The sequence below is a fragment of the Lactuca serriola genome, chromosome 2 (assembly GCF_051521515.1).
Source record: "Lactuca serriola cultivar US96UC23 chromosome 2, Lser_US96UC23_V15, whole genome shotgun sequence".
NCBI lineage: Eukaryota > Viridiplantae > Streptophyta > Magnoliopsida > Asterales > Asteraceae > Lactuca > Lactuca serriola.
In genome coordinates, this window is record NC_136409.1 from 203309468 (window position 1) to 203324015 (window position 14548).

The 14548-nt window shown below is 34.9% G+C and overlaps 1 long non-coding RNA gene across 10 annotated transcripts; it reads right to left on the reverse strand.

The window, feature by feature from the left end:
* Positions 1-10784: 10784 nt before the first annotated feature.
* LOC145088195 (uncharacterized) lies at positions 10785-14060 on the reverse strand. Of its 10 annotated transcripts, none has more exons than XR_013701009.1 (10): positions 13490-14059; positions 13296-13374; positions 13143-13174; positions 12980-13026; positions 12818-12889; positions 12508-12711; positions 12331-12386; positions 11913-12176; positions 11556-11800; positions 10785-11054 (listed from the first exon to the last, which is right to left on the reverse strand). It is a non-coding gene; the product is annotated as an uncharacterized LOC145088195 (long non-coding RNA). The 10 variants fall into 10 exon arrangements; XR_013701006.1 differs by having other exon boundaries at positions 12508-12585; positions 12657-12711; positions 12818-13026; positions 13490-14058; XR_013701008.1 differs by having other exon boundaries at positions 12508-12889; positions 13490-14060.
* Positions 14061-14548: the final 488 nt, after the last annotated feature.

Below are 14548 nucleotides of genomic sequence, written 5' to 3' on the forward strand. Positions count from 1 at the left end.
GTGATAGGGAGGTTCCCTAGACTTGGGAGGGGTTTAGGGAGGTTAGAAAGAAGTTAGAGAGAGAAAGAAAGGTTTGAAGGTGTGAGGACATTATGAAGAGTTCATCTCTATAGGAATTGTATAGTAAAGTAGTCTCCAAGCTTCGTCCGTAACTTTTGTATACGAGCTCCGTTTTTGTCTGTCTTTTTACCGTTGATTTCCTATTAATGAGATCTTCAACTTTCATTTAGACCTCGTTGGCTAATTCTCATTCTATCTCGGATTTACAAAACTGTATCGAATTCGTCGCGCTCGAAAAGTAGAGACTAAGCTTCGTCTATAACTTTCGCATACGATCTCCATTTTTGTCTGTCTTTTTACTGTTGAGTTCCTATTAATGAGATCTTTAACTCTCATTTAGACCTCGTTGGCTAATTCTCATTCTATCTTGGATTTACAAAACTGTATCGAATTCGCCGCGCTCGAAAAGTAGGGACTAAGTTTCAGCCATATCTTTCGCATACGAGCTCTATTACCGACGTTCTTTATATCCACGCGTTGGTACTTACGAGTACTACAACTTTCATTTAGATCCCGTCGGCTAATTCTCACTCTATCTCAGATTTACAAAACTGTATCGAATTCGCAACGCTCGAAGAGTAGGGACTAAGCTTCGTCCATATCTTTCGCATACGAGCTCCGTTTTCGACTGTATTTTTATCGTTTAACTCCTATTAACGATATCTTCATTTATCGTTTTGATTATTTTGGCTAAAAATCGACCGATCTAAAATTCAGATTTCGGGTTGTGCACTGTTATGCTAAATCTTAGAAAAATCATAACTTCCTCATACGAAGTCAGATTTGGATGTTCTTTTTATGCACACTATTGGTTTAACATATACTATGAGTTTCGTTTAGATCTCTAAGGCTAAATCTCACTCTATTGTAAATTCACTATTTACGTCTCCCGGTATCGTGTCGGTTCCGTCGCGAAACTTCGACGGGTCATAACTTCTTCGTTATAACTCGGATTTTGACGCTCTTTATATGTACAGAAACCTTGTAACATATACTAAAAATTGGTTGAGATTATTTATTCTTAATAATCTTTTGTCGAAAATTCGTTTTCGACCCCTATTGCCTCTAAATTGACTAGCCCGGATCTACGGGCATTACAGGTTGGTAGATAATGGAATAGGGAATATTGTTAGGAGAATGAGATAAGTAAACTTGAGAGACATCTTTCTTTGTTGAATTTCTAACTTCCAAGGTCTTCACAATCTCTTCAACTTCGAATTCCAATGTATACATTTCCAAATTTTCATTCAGACTCTCACAATCAAGGCTCATGTTAAGTACCATATTCAAAATTTCCCCATGAAATAAATCAAAAATATCTTGGGTTATCGGCTTAATCACATCAACCCGATACAATGGAGAAATATTGTTAGGGTATCTCATTTCTTCAAAGATATTGAAATCAATGGTCTCTCCATCAAACTCCATGATGATCTTCCCCTTATGGACATCAATGATTGTGTGATCAGTATTCATGAAAGGTCTTCCAAGGAGGATCATATATGACTTGGAAGGATTCTTCTCTTCAAGATCTATAACATAGAAATTCTCGGGAAAGACAAGTTGATTTTCTTGTACTAGCACATCCTCCAACACTCCTCTTGGAAACAAACTTGCCTTGTCCGCAATTTGAATAATTACTCTGGTTTCTTCCAAGGGTGCAACACTAAGAAATTGAAAGACTGAATATGGAATCATATTGATCGAGGACCCAAGGTCTAGCATGATACTTTCAACATGCAAATCACCAATAGTGCAAGGGATAACAAAGATTCTCAGATCCTTGCATTTGGGAGGTAATTTCTTTTGTATAACCGCATACACAATTACATTGATTTGAATCTTTTCATGTGCCTTTAATTTCCTCTTTTCGGTGCATAAATCCTTGAGAAATTTTTCATAGCTTGGAATTTGATTAATGGCATCCAATAATGGAATGTTGATTTGGACCTGTGGAAAGTTTCAAAGAATTACTTCTCTTCCTCTTTCTTTTTCGATTCGGCTGACTGAGAAAGGAATGGTGGTGGTATGACAAGTGGCTTTGTATTCTTGTTGGATGATTTAGGTTGATCAATGTTTGGCACAACCGGTTCCATTTGCAGAACTACCACCTTTGAAGGTTCAATAGCTATAACCTCTTCTTCTTCTCTTGATGCTCTTTCGATGGTGCTTTCTCCAAGATTTTCCCACTTCTCAAAGTTACTGCATTCATATTAGGATTCTTTTCGGTTTGAGATGGAATTTTACCCCTTTTTTCTATCTTGTTGAGAGCGATAGATAAGTCTATAATTTGTGCTAGTATGTTAGAAAAGGTGTTCTTTGTCTCTTGTTGAAATCGTGTTTGGCTTTGAGCAAGAGAAGTAACAAGTTCTTGAAGACTCGTTTGATGGTTACCACTTGATTGGCCTTGTTGTTGAGGTTGTTGATAATTTGGATTGGTATGAGATGTTTTTGGAGTTGCATATTATGTTTGGGTATGTTGTGGATATGGAGGGTTTTGTAATGAATATTATGGATATTGAGGTCTCATCAAAGTATGTGGTAGGTTTTTCTTTTGTTGGTATTAGTTGTTTGGGTTATTCCTCCAATTGGAATTGTAATTATTTTGAAATTCCATGGGTCTTGGTTGACCTTGATATCCTCCTATTGCATTTACATCCTCTGGTTCACTTCCAAGTGTGGGGCACTTATCCATATAATGCCCCGTCATGGCACAAAATCCACAAACCATCATTTGTTGACAACTTACCACCACCATTTGAATCAACACATTACTCAAATCCAAGAGTTTTGATTCCAAATGTTGGGTGTTTCTAACTTCACCAAGAATTTGTGGATAACTTCTCTTCATGTCACTTCGAGTCCCAAAGTTTCTTTGATTTTGAGAAATGTTACCAAAAAGAGATCCTATTTCTTGAGGTGTCTTGTTAAATACGTCACCACCACTTGAATTATCAATCATCCTTAGATCTTTTCATTCATACCATTATAAATTTATTAAATAAGTAGTTGTTCAGGTGTATTGTGTTGAGGAAAACTTATACACAAGTTGTTGAACCGCTCCCAAAAATTATGAAAGTCTCATTCTCCCTTTGACGAATCCCCAAAATGTCACTCCTTTCACTTGATATTCGAGAGGTGGGATAGAGATTGTTATTGAAGGCTTTGAGTAACTCCTTCCATGTATGAATAGATCTCGATGGTAAGTTGAATAGCCATTCTCTAGCTTTATCTTCCAAGGTGAATGGAAATGCAGTTAACTTGAAATCATCCAATGTCACATGTTCGGGCAACATAATAACACATATCATATGAAAATAATTCAAATGCCTTTGAGGATCTTCTCTATCCAAACCATAGAATTTGGTGAAGAGTTGATGTATGAAACTTGACTTCAATTCGATCCCTCAATGGCTTGCAGGATAAACGATACCAAGATATGTGTGAGTAACATCCGTTTCCATCATTTTTTTAAGTGTCAACTCTTGAGGGGGATTGGGTAGTTTGGGGTTTTGTTGCATGTAATTGGAAGGTTGTTGGTATGGTTAGTATGAGTAATGTTGGTGATTGAACAATTGTAGTGGATGTGGTTAATTGTTAGGATAATTGTTGTAGAGGGTGTTGTTGTTGGTACATAGGATATTGGTACATTTGACATTGTTAGTAAATGGGTGGTTGTTGTTGTTGTTGAACTTGAAGAGAATTGTTTTGAGGTTGGCTGTTTTGGTTTTATGGTTGTGGTTGTTTATAATTAGGTTGATTTGGGTGAGGAGGGGGTTGATTCCAAGGTGACATATATACGAGAGAGAAGTGTTGTTGTTGTCTTGGTTGTTGGGTTGGGATTGTGAGGTGGAGTTTGATTCATGGTTATGTAGTTTTTAAATGGAACGTCTTCAAAAAGTTACCAACAATTGGAGAACTCGGCTTGGTGCCAGTATCACTTGAAGTGTGAACTTGATCTTCTATGTTGACTAGTGGAGACAAATAAGAAGCTTGAACGAGTTGTTGTTTTGCTTGTTTGGCTAACTTTTTCAATCATATTACTTCTTTTTCAATATCAGGATTGTAGAGTAGTTCACTGTTTCTTGTAGACCTACGAATAAACAATCAAATAACAATAAACTAATTTCCTCGGCAACGGTGCCAAAACTTGGTGGGATGTCAAGTCCACCTAGCAAATTACACCATTTTGTTTACAAATAAAACGTAACATAGTAGTAAAAAGGCGATCGATCCACATGAAAATGGTTGTATTCAATTACCAATGCAATCCAATAGAACAAATGTAATAAATCTAACTAACTACAATTAAACTAAATGGGGAGGGGGTGTGATTGTTTGAAAACTGAAAGACTTAAAGAATTAAAATACTTGCAATTAAGCAAGATGGTGAGATGCTTAAATATTGTAGAGAGTTGGTCAAATAAGGAAAGTCAACACAATAAACATTTGTTTGTTTATCATTATGATTCAATATGTAAGCTTATCCTTCATCCCATATTGGTTATAGCAATCATAAGGCATGATATGCCAAAATTCCTCAAAGGTAGTATGGAGGTTGGGTAAGCCCACAATGCACCTTCTTAATCAAAATCAAGGATTCAATTTAAGCAATTGAACCCAAGAAAATTGATGAACCTTAAGAATGAAGGAATTCCCAATTCATGGAGGATGTCAATGCTTACACATCCATAAAGGAGTCATGATCCATAAGCTAGAGATGATTTCTACCATCATAAAGCCCTTGTTCTAAGAAAATTCAATGATTCATTACTAAACCAAAGAAAAAGACTAACAATTGTTTATCAAGTACCAAGCTCATGATCAAAGTATTAAACAAGCATAAAAAATTATGAACTAAGAATTATAAACATGAGATAAATGATAACCAAACATGAATCCTTCAAAACTCACATATATCCAAGGGATTTAGCCCAAGTAAAACAAAATAAAGAAATTAGCCACTCATAGATACAAGACAATAATCATAAAATTGTTTTAACATCAAGAAATTATCAATTACTATAAGAATGAGAAGATGATGACTCTAACACTCCAAAACCATCTCCAAGGTGCGTCAATGGTGGAAAATTCGAAGTGATTGCTGCCAAACCTAACCCTCAAGATAGATGAAGAGACAAATGAAAAAAATGCCCCCAACTATGCAGTTGTATTGGTGGCCGAACAAATTTACACAAGTGAGACCTGTAACGCCCGTAGATCCGAACTAGTCAATTTAGAGATAATAGGGGTCGAAAATGACTTTTCGACAAAAGATTATTTAGAATAAATAATTTGAACCAAGTTTTAGTATATGTCACAAGGTTTCCGTACATATAAAGAACACCGAAATCCGAGTTATAACGAAGAAGTTATGACCCGTCGAAGTTTCACGACGGAACCGGCACGGCACCGGGAAGCGTAAATAGTGAATTTACGATAGAAAGATATTTAGCCTTAGCAACCTAAACAAAAGTCATAGAGTATGTTAAAATAAGAACATCGATAAAAAGAACGCCCAAATCTGACTTCGTATGAAGAAGTTATGATTTTTCGAAGTTTCGGCCAAGCAGTGTACAGCCCGAAACTCGAATTTTAGTTCGAGTGGATTTTGGCTTACGTGACCTAAATGAGAGTTGAAGATCTCATTAATAGGAACTCAACGGTAAAAAGACAGACAAAAACGGAGTCCGTATGAAGGAGTTACGAATGCTTCGCGGTCATTTAGCAGTCTAATCTCCTCCTACAGTTAAATTTAAGATCGGTCGAGAATTAGCCGACAAAGTCTAAATGAAAGTTATATAAATTGTTTTTACCTACACGTGGAAAAAAGAACGTCAAAAACGGAGCTCGTATGCGAGAGTTATGATTTTTCTAAGTCGGGAGGCTACTGTGCGAAATCGGGTGACGTGGCGCAATCCTGGCCGTTGCTTCCTCCCCAAGGCTAGCCACCAGATGGTGACACCTGGCCATAAAACTCGACGAGTTTGAGGTAAAATCGACGAGTTTTGGTGATTTCCAACCTATAAAAAGGGTGCCGGGGCATCCTCATTTCTCACACCTTCCAACTTATCTTTCTCTATCTAGAATCTCTCTCTAAGCCTCCTTAAGCCCCCTCAAGTATAGGAAAACCCCCTAGCACCCGAAGGAAGCCCCGAGGCTCCCGGAGTCTCGAGAAAATGGGTCTTTCGGTTCGGGAACGCTGCTCCAACGAAGCCCGGTTTTCGAGAAAACCCGCTGTAAGTGAGTTGTACCTATCCTATCTTTAGTATAGCTTATGTTACAATATAATAATGTTATTAGGACCTTATAAGGAGTGTTTGGGCTATTATTATGGGTTATATAAGTATTGTTTAAAGCTTTTATAATAATAATAGCTAGACTATTAAATTAGTCTCGTCAAACATTAGACTAAACTCTAGTGGTAATGATACTACGTTTCGTCAAGGGATAATTGTTTTAAGAGTAACGAAGTGTTGTCCGAGTGCCGACTCACCACCTTATCAAGTGAGTGCATAGTTACTTTCATCTTACACATAGATATGAAATATTTTATATAAACTACGTGCTATGTGTGCATATTATCTGAATACTTGTTGTCTATGCTAGATGAACGTTTTATACATGTTTTAAATGATATAAATTGTATACGTATTTTATATATACGAATATGTTGGGTATGACATGGGTAGATGAATGACGAGAGGTAAAAGATGATGTGAGTAAACATAGGCAGCTATAGACTTGGTGCCTAATAAATAACCTCGGCAGCTATGGACTTAGTGCCTATTGGACAAACACTGGTAGCTATGGATTTAGTACCTGTTAGGAATTGGTAGCTATGGACTTAGTACCTATTAGTTAAACACTGGTAGCTATGGACTTAGTACCTGTTAGGAATTGGTAGTTATGAACTTAGTACCTATTAGATAAACACTGGTAGCTATGGATTTAATACCCTATGAATAAACTATAGCAGCTATGGAATTAGTGCTTTACGAACGAGCATTGGCAGCTATGGATTTAGTGTCAGTCCTATAACCCTGGAAGTAAGGGACTTCGGAATAAACGAATGCAGGATAGATGACTCTTAGGATAAATCCTTAAGAGTAAAGAAGATAATGGAGATGGGTAATTGGGTTGATTGTTTGATTGTTTAAACATAATAATTATATTATTGTGGGTTGAAAACCCTATGTATTCACCAGGTTTCCCCACCTGACCCACTCAGTTTATTTATGTCACAGGTGTTGTTATGATGTCACATTACACTGAGAGATTTAAAAGAGATGTAGATCACTAGTGATAATGAATGTAAGTTCTGTTTATGTTTATGTTTCTGTATTGACGATGATATCCCAAACGTTTTAAAATGAATAAAATACGTTTCTTCGAAAATGTTTTGATAACATATTTATCGTGTTTTTCTGGGAACAAATTCCGCAACATTTTTATGAAAAGAAGTACTCTGATTTTTATAAAGCATAAACAAAATCGGTCTTTTCTGGCCGTGAAAATGGGGATGTCACAAGACCCTACCCTCACAAATAATGTTTAAATACTATTGACTCCTTTTCTCCACTACTCCATCCTACTACCTTAGATTCATTTGGTCCCCTTCACACCTTACATGATTCAAAATGGGCCAATCATCTTCAAGCTTCAATATGGATACTCTAAGCTCATCTTCAAGAGTCCGGGACTCATCTCCATAAGCCCGTTTCATCCAAGTCTTCAACACATCAAGCCCAATTCTTCCAAAATGGATCCACGAAACCCAATAACTCCTCGCAAGCCCACCATGCCCAACAACAAGCTAATCCACAACTACAAAGAGACTCCAAAAACCTACAAAACAACTTATGCAAAATATAAAGTACCCGATACGATCCTAGATAAGGAAAGAATAGAATATGCAATGCAAAAACAATAAAAAAAAAAGGCTAAAAATGTTAAAATAACCATAGAAAAGAAGTAAATAAAACAAACTATCATCTCCTCAAATCCAATGTCTCTGAAAAACATGACTGGAATGTCTGGGTGTATGCTCAGGTTTATTTTCTTGACAACTTCTAATTAGTTTTAGAGTAAAATACAGTTTTGTCCCTAATAATAACACTTTTTTCTTTTTAATTTTGTTCATTATTTGTGGTTTTCTTACATTTTTGGTCTTTCTTTCAAGTAATATGACTATATTTATGAGACCAACATTGAAAAAATGAACAATATTGACGGACCAAAACTATTCATTTTACTTGGAGTGGACCAAAAAAAAAACTCAAACAAGGACCAATATTGGAACACTAATATGCCATTTTTATAGGTTCTTAACGTGTGGCATAAGCTAGTTGGAATATCATGTACAACTGTGTAAAACAACCACTTAACCGGATAAACATAAGCACCAATTAGGAAAAGAATGTGCATATGACAAAATAAAGAAAGTGAGTGCCACCAAGTTATCACATACAACTTTTTTAGGGTCTGTTTATTTACCTCTTAATTGAAAATTTACGAGGTAATATCTTAAAAGTTCAGATATAGCTTGTTTGTTAGCCTCTTAGTTTTTTAAAAGCCTCTTAATATTTCAGATATAAAGTTGTGTCTGAAAATGAATAAGAGGTGAATGTTCATTTTTTACCGTGCTCCACTCATTTTTCTTTGTATACTGATTTTCCCTCCCACCCCTCTCCAACAAAACGCCGACAACATCTTCTTACCGCTTTGCCCTAATAAGCTTCCATTTTATTCTTCTGCCGACTACACCATCTCGGCCCACTTCTCTGGTGGTCGTCGTCACCAGTGAACCACCTCCAACCAACACATCCCACCAGCCCTTCGCCGCCGACAACATGTAACTCTTTCTTGCCCTAATCTTTTTCCGACCCATGCTACCCTCCAGCCCCTACCCCATCTGAATTGGAATTACAACAGGTCAAAAGTAGAACAAGAATGCATTTCTTCTCCTTCTTTCCCATGTGTTGCATTTTGTTTTCTCTGTGTTTGTTTTTTTTCCTTCATATTTTCTGGTTTGAATCGAAGAAACAAATCAACAAGGATTTTTGTGATGAATATGATGGGTGGAATTGTAGATAGTGATGTTATAGCAGAGGAAATCAACTAAGATCCACAACTCACTTTGATTTAATTTGAAGGCGGGTGGGTGAGTAGAAGTTGATGGTGCTGTGAAATATGTGGTGATGATGATGAAGGTTAATGACAGGTGGTGCTCGGTAATGGAGATTGTGTGAGATGGGCATGATGGTTGTGTGTGATGAAGGGGGTAATGGGATGTTGGGTGTTAATGGTGAAGATGTGGCTGGAATAAGGGGAATAAACGGTGAGCTATGTTAATACATAATGAGGTATGCATGCTAAAATTTGAGGGTCTTGATGCAGGTTATAAATTTAGATGGGCAAGTTCACTTCACATTGATGTCTTTACTTATTAATTCAGATTATTGCTTCACCAATTACATGTATGATCATCTTGGCTAGTTATATAACTTAGGAATTAATTTTAATAATATGTATTAGCTTTTTTGTTTCTTTTACTGGATTTGATGTGTTAGTTGTAATATGATGTTTCTATTGTTGAAATGTTTGTTGGATTTGTTTTTAAAGTTGTGAATATAGAATGCATTAAATGTTGGTAAAATGTTTATGTAAATGCGAATTTCTCAAATTTTTGATAGTTTTATTGGGTATTTATTATTAATTTTAAACAGAAGGATAAAAAAATTCATTTTTATAATTCAGTATATTTATTCAGAGGTTCTAACCAAACAGCATGTTAGAAGTTCAGATCTTAAAAATTCAGACATTCTTAAAAATTCAGATCTTAAAAATTTAGATTCTGCCAAACAGCTCTTTAGATGGACAAAAAGACTTAGAATTTGTGTTTGCTTCTTCTTCTCACACTTTAATTAGCATTTGTTTCGTTTTGTTTTGTTTGTTTGTTTTTGTAACATTGTTTTATCATTTTTTTACGACTATAAATTTACCAAAAAATTATTCCCTACAATGCTCACTTTGGAATGTCTTATTTTATGTCTGATTGTTTGATGATTATTTTTCATTTCAGTAACTTGCGAAATACTTTAATCAATCTTATAAAAAATTAGAGAAACAAGTTCTAAGAAAAACAAGATTCTATAGATGTCTAATAAGGTCCGCTTCGAGTGTCTTTGATTTTTTTATTATAACATCCGATTTCAATTTTCCCTTATTTTAGCATTGTATTTTGAAACATCTATGTATTTAGTGAAGCATCCCACTTTAATCACAATTACGACCCATAAAGACACGAGCTTACGCATCTCCACATCAATGTGTTTAGTGGACTTGCTAATGTTACGAATGTAATAGTTTTATTATCAATGTATTTAGGCAACGTATTAACATTACAGAAATTTATTCCACTTAGTTTCTTGGTTTTTGAAGGACTATTCTACAATTTTATTTTTTGAAAAAAAAAGTTTTAACAGCCTATTATTTTGTCGCACTTTTATAAACCTTTCAAAGTACAAGGTTTTAGTTGGAAAAAAGGTAAAAGTAGAATCCTGCCTAAAACACAAAACAAAAAAAAAATGACCCGGGCACAAGTCTGAGCTTTTTTATTAGTTTTTTTAACAACTTTAAATAATCTTTACGGCATCCTAACTTTTTTTTTTTTCAAACTAGACAGGTTTCCCTTGCAGGGGTCGGAAGGGAAGGTATTGAAATAAGACCAAATAACATCTTATTCTGTTGATTAATATTACTATAATAAACAAATCAGTATATTTAATACACATGTGATGTCAAATATTCATAAATAAAAATATGTCATCTGAAACTATATCAGAAGCTATCATTCCATTCCATGATCAGCTGGAAAAAAACACCACCTACGCAAGGAATGAAAACTAATAACAGAGAAGAAATCACACTTCTTCAAGAATCGTACGATCCATTTCGTATTGGTTGAATTATTGTTCTTTAGGTCCACATACCTTTTAACAACAGAAAACCAAAAATAATGAGAACTAAAAACAATGAAATATGACTTCTGCATAATCACCAAAGGATATTGTAATTTAATATTATATATTCTTGCATTCCACACACACAAAAAAAAATGGTGTAAGATCTTATCCAACCTTGACCACATTTAAGAAGTAGCAATGTACTTTCATTTTATAGTTTAACGTGAAAGCAAGTTGCTATATTAGACACTAAAGTATCTTTAAAAAATGAACAAAATTTAAAAAATATAAGTGAAAGTAAGATACTATATTAAACAATAAACTGAAAGGACATTGCTATTTGTTGTATGTAGGCCAATAAAGGATTAAATGCAAAAAATAGAAATAAAAACTAATTATTTGTATTTATTTTTCAACCTTTTTGCTCATAAGTTGGCATTATTTGAGCATTTGGCAACTGTTTGTACTACTAATCAAATTATGAATTACTTGAGGCTTCCACTCAGTCAATGAGAGGGAAAGTCAAACCTGTAAACAGGTCTAGGATCACACCAGTGCTTTCTGCAACTTTTTTGACAAATTTAAGCTCTTGTGCAATACTTATGGTATACCTGAATCCTTTAGCCTACCAAAACAAAATATTAAACAAACATAAAAATATATATACATGAAAATAAATTTATGTTGTTACATTTTCGATTTTGACTATATCATGTGAACTGACTCCTGCTTCAAGTCTATCAAGTAGACCTTGGATATAATCATAGAAGTATCTGGGATCATGACACACACAATATGCAACAACTTGTCATTATTATATCAAATTAATAGTCTTGACTCAATAAAAGAGTTTAGATTAAAATAAACGATGTGTAATGAACTTACTTTTGTTTTAGGCTCACTTACACATGAAACAATTGACAATCCAACAACTATACCACCACTAAAACTCAATACAAATACAATGTAAATGAAGTTAGAGAGATAACTTAATATTATGCTTAAAATAGAATATTAATCACATTAAAAATTGAAAACCAATAAGAAAACTAAAACCTGCCACATGCTACAACAATATCATCAAAGGCTATTTTGATTGTCCTTCTTTGGAGCTGATTCTCAATCTCCCTAATTGCTTCAATATATTCCCTACATGATATGTTGGAATTATTTTTTGTTTTTAAATATTTTATAAAAAGTTTATATATCGGTTGCTTTGTGTTTTGAATGGTTTAAAAAGATGGTCATTCATATATGACATTAAATAATTATAAGTTCAATGAATAATCCAAAGAAAGCATACCATTGTCTGTATGATCTCAACACAAACCTTTTCTGAGTTTGCTATGTCATATTCACCTGAATATGGCATGAATACATAGGCGGAAGCTTCTTATTAAAGAGAACACCCAAAACAGATAAAAAAAATTTGAAATAAAATTGATATCAATAGTTTGAATGAATGAGTTGTCATTTGTACCTGTAGTCCTGGGATAAAGTAGAAAGATATATAGATGATTTTATCAGTGATGATAACAGATTCAAGAATGCCACCAAACTGTTGAAAATAAATACGCATGGTAGTGAGGAAGTATTCTGAATTGTTATTGCTATCTATGATGATTTTACCCAAAGCATTGTGATATCAGTTCCTACAAATTGTTTAAGTAATAGTAGTCGGTTCCTAGAAAGCCACACACATATTAATTACATAAGGATTAAAACTAAATCAATAAACACAAGAAAAGTAAAAGAAAGTGACAAAATTATGATAAAAAGTTAAAATTTACCTTCTCTTTGACTTCATTAACTATTTCCTACAAATATTTCTCCTCGAGCTTCATACATTCTTCTTCAATGGCCTTTTGATATTGTAAGGGAGAGAAAAAAACAATGTATCCTAAGTAATATCCATTCTGGTAAATTTCATAAAAGTCCATACAAGTTCGTACAAATTATCTTGGGTTTCAATCTTCAACATCATCGACTTGATCTAGGCCTTCAATATAACATTACAGTGTGAGATGGCATGAAGGAAATTAGTATTTCATTTTAAAAGAGTTGATTTAAGTAGAAGATAAATAGAATAAATGAGGAAAAATAGCAATTCAAAACCTGATGAGTATATAAGCCGAGTTCTTCAAAACCTGGAACAAAAAATCAAATCAAATTAGAAATTTTTACCTGATGGATTCAAATCAAATGAAACAAAATAAAATCGAGTGAAAGAGGGATTTCAATGCAGAAGATCGAGGACCTCAATTTCACCTTTTTCTGCAAACAAAAAAGTCTAATGTTTCATTTCGATTATCATAGCCAACACAATTCTCCCATCAAACACCAATTCCTAAATTACAAACCCAAATTCAAAATCAGAAAACCCAACCATCGGGAAATGGGTTTATCACAATCGATAATGAGAAAGAACATAACGAAAAAAGAGTTCAATTATGGGAACTTACAGGCCATGTGTTTTCTTCGGAATCAAGAGCAACTGAGTTATTTGCATCACGCTCAAATACAACACTCTCAACGGATTGATTTCTAAATCACAGGCATTTTAAGCCCTAATTTACAGCAGGCAAGGCAAAACTTCACAAAAACACACAAATGGAGCATACCTGATGATACACAGTCTCAGAGAAAGGGGAGAAACTAGAAGGAGGTGGAGCAGGGAGAGAGATGAACGCGAAGGGCTTGTTGGCTCGTTACAGGCCGTCGATGAGAGTCGAGAAGCCACAACCACACGACAACGGACTTGGCGATTTCTTGGTTTTCCTCTCCGATCTGTTCTTGCTCCACCGATTACGAATGGAATGGTCAGAAGCGGCGGAGCCGACGGTGGGGAAGGATCCGGAGGCGGTGACCAAGGTAGAGTTACAGTAACCCGACGAAGAACACGTAGTAAAGGGCGTCGTTGGAAGCGGGGATTTATTCTCTATTTCTAGAGTGGGTTGTAACATTTGAAAGCAACAGATGAGGCGGTGGAGAAAGGTTCAGAAACAGAAATCGAAACCTAATTGGGCGACAAAACGGTGAAGCAAAATCAAAATGACACGTGTGGACAAAGTTTATAGAAAACGGCATAAACTGCCCAGAAAAGCAAGAAAGCCGAAAGATGAGATACCATCATAAAGAAAGGGCCTTTTCTGCAACAAAAAAAAACAATCAAATTTATTGTAGCTAAGGCAATAGATGAAGGGCCAATTATGTCAAACCTTAGCTACTGTAGCTAAGGTTGGATAATTTTAATATATTGTATAATTTTCCAAAATTAATATCTAGACATTTTAACCTTTCCATAATTAAAATCTAGTATTATTATCTTTTAGAAAACGATTCTCAATAATATACATATGTGTTCATGTATAGGCATGAAAATTTCACCCGTCTTAATTGGGGATAGGTATTTCCCGCAAAATAGGTATCATGGATGCGGCCGGGGATCCCCATTATGTTAAATTTGGGATTGGAACCGGGACCGTGTATACTAATCCCCAACCCGCCCCGCCCCCGCATTG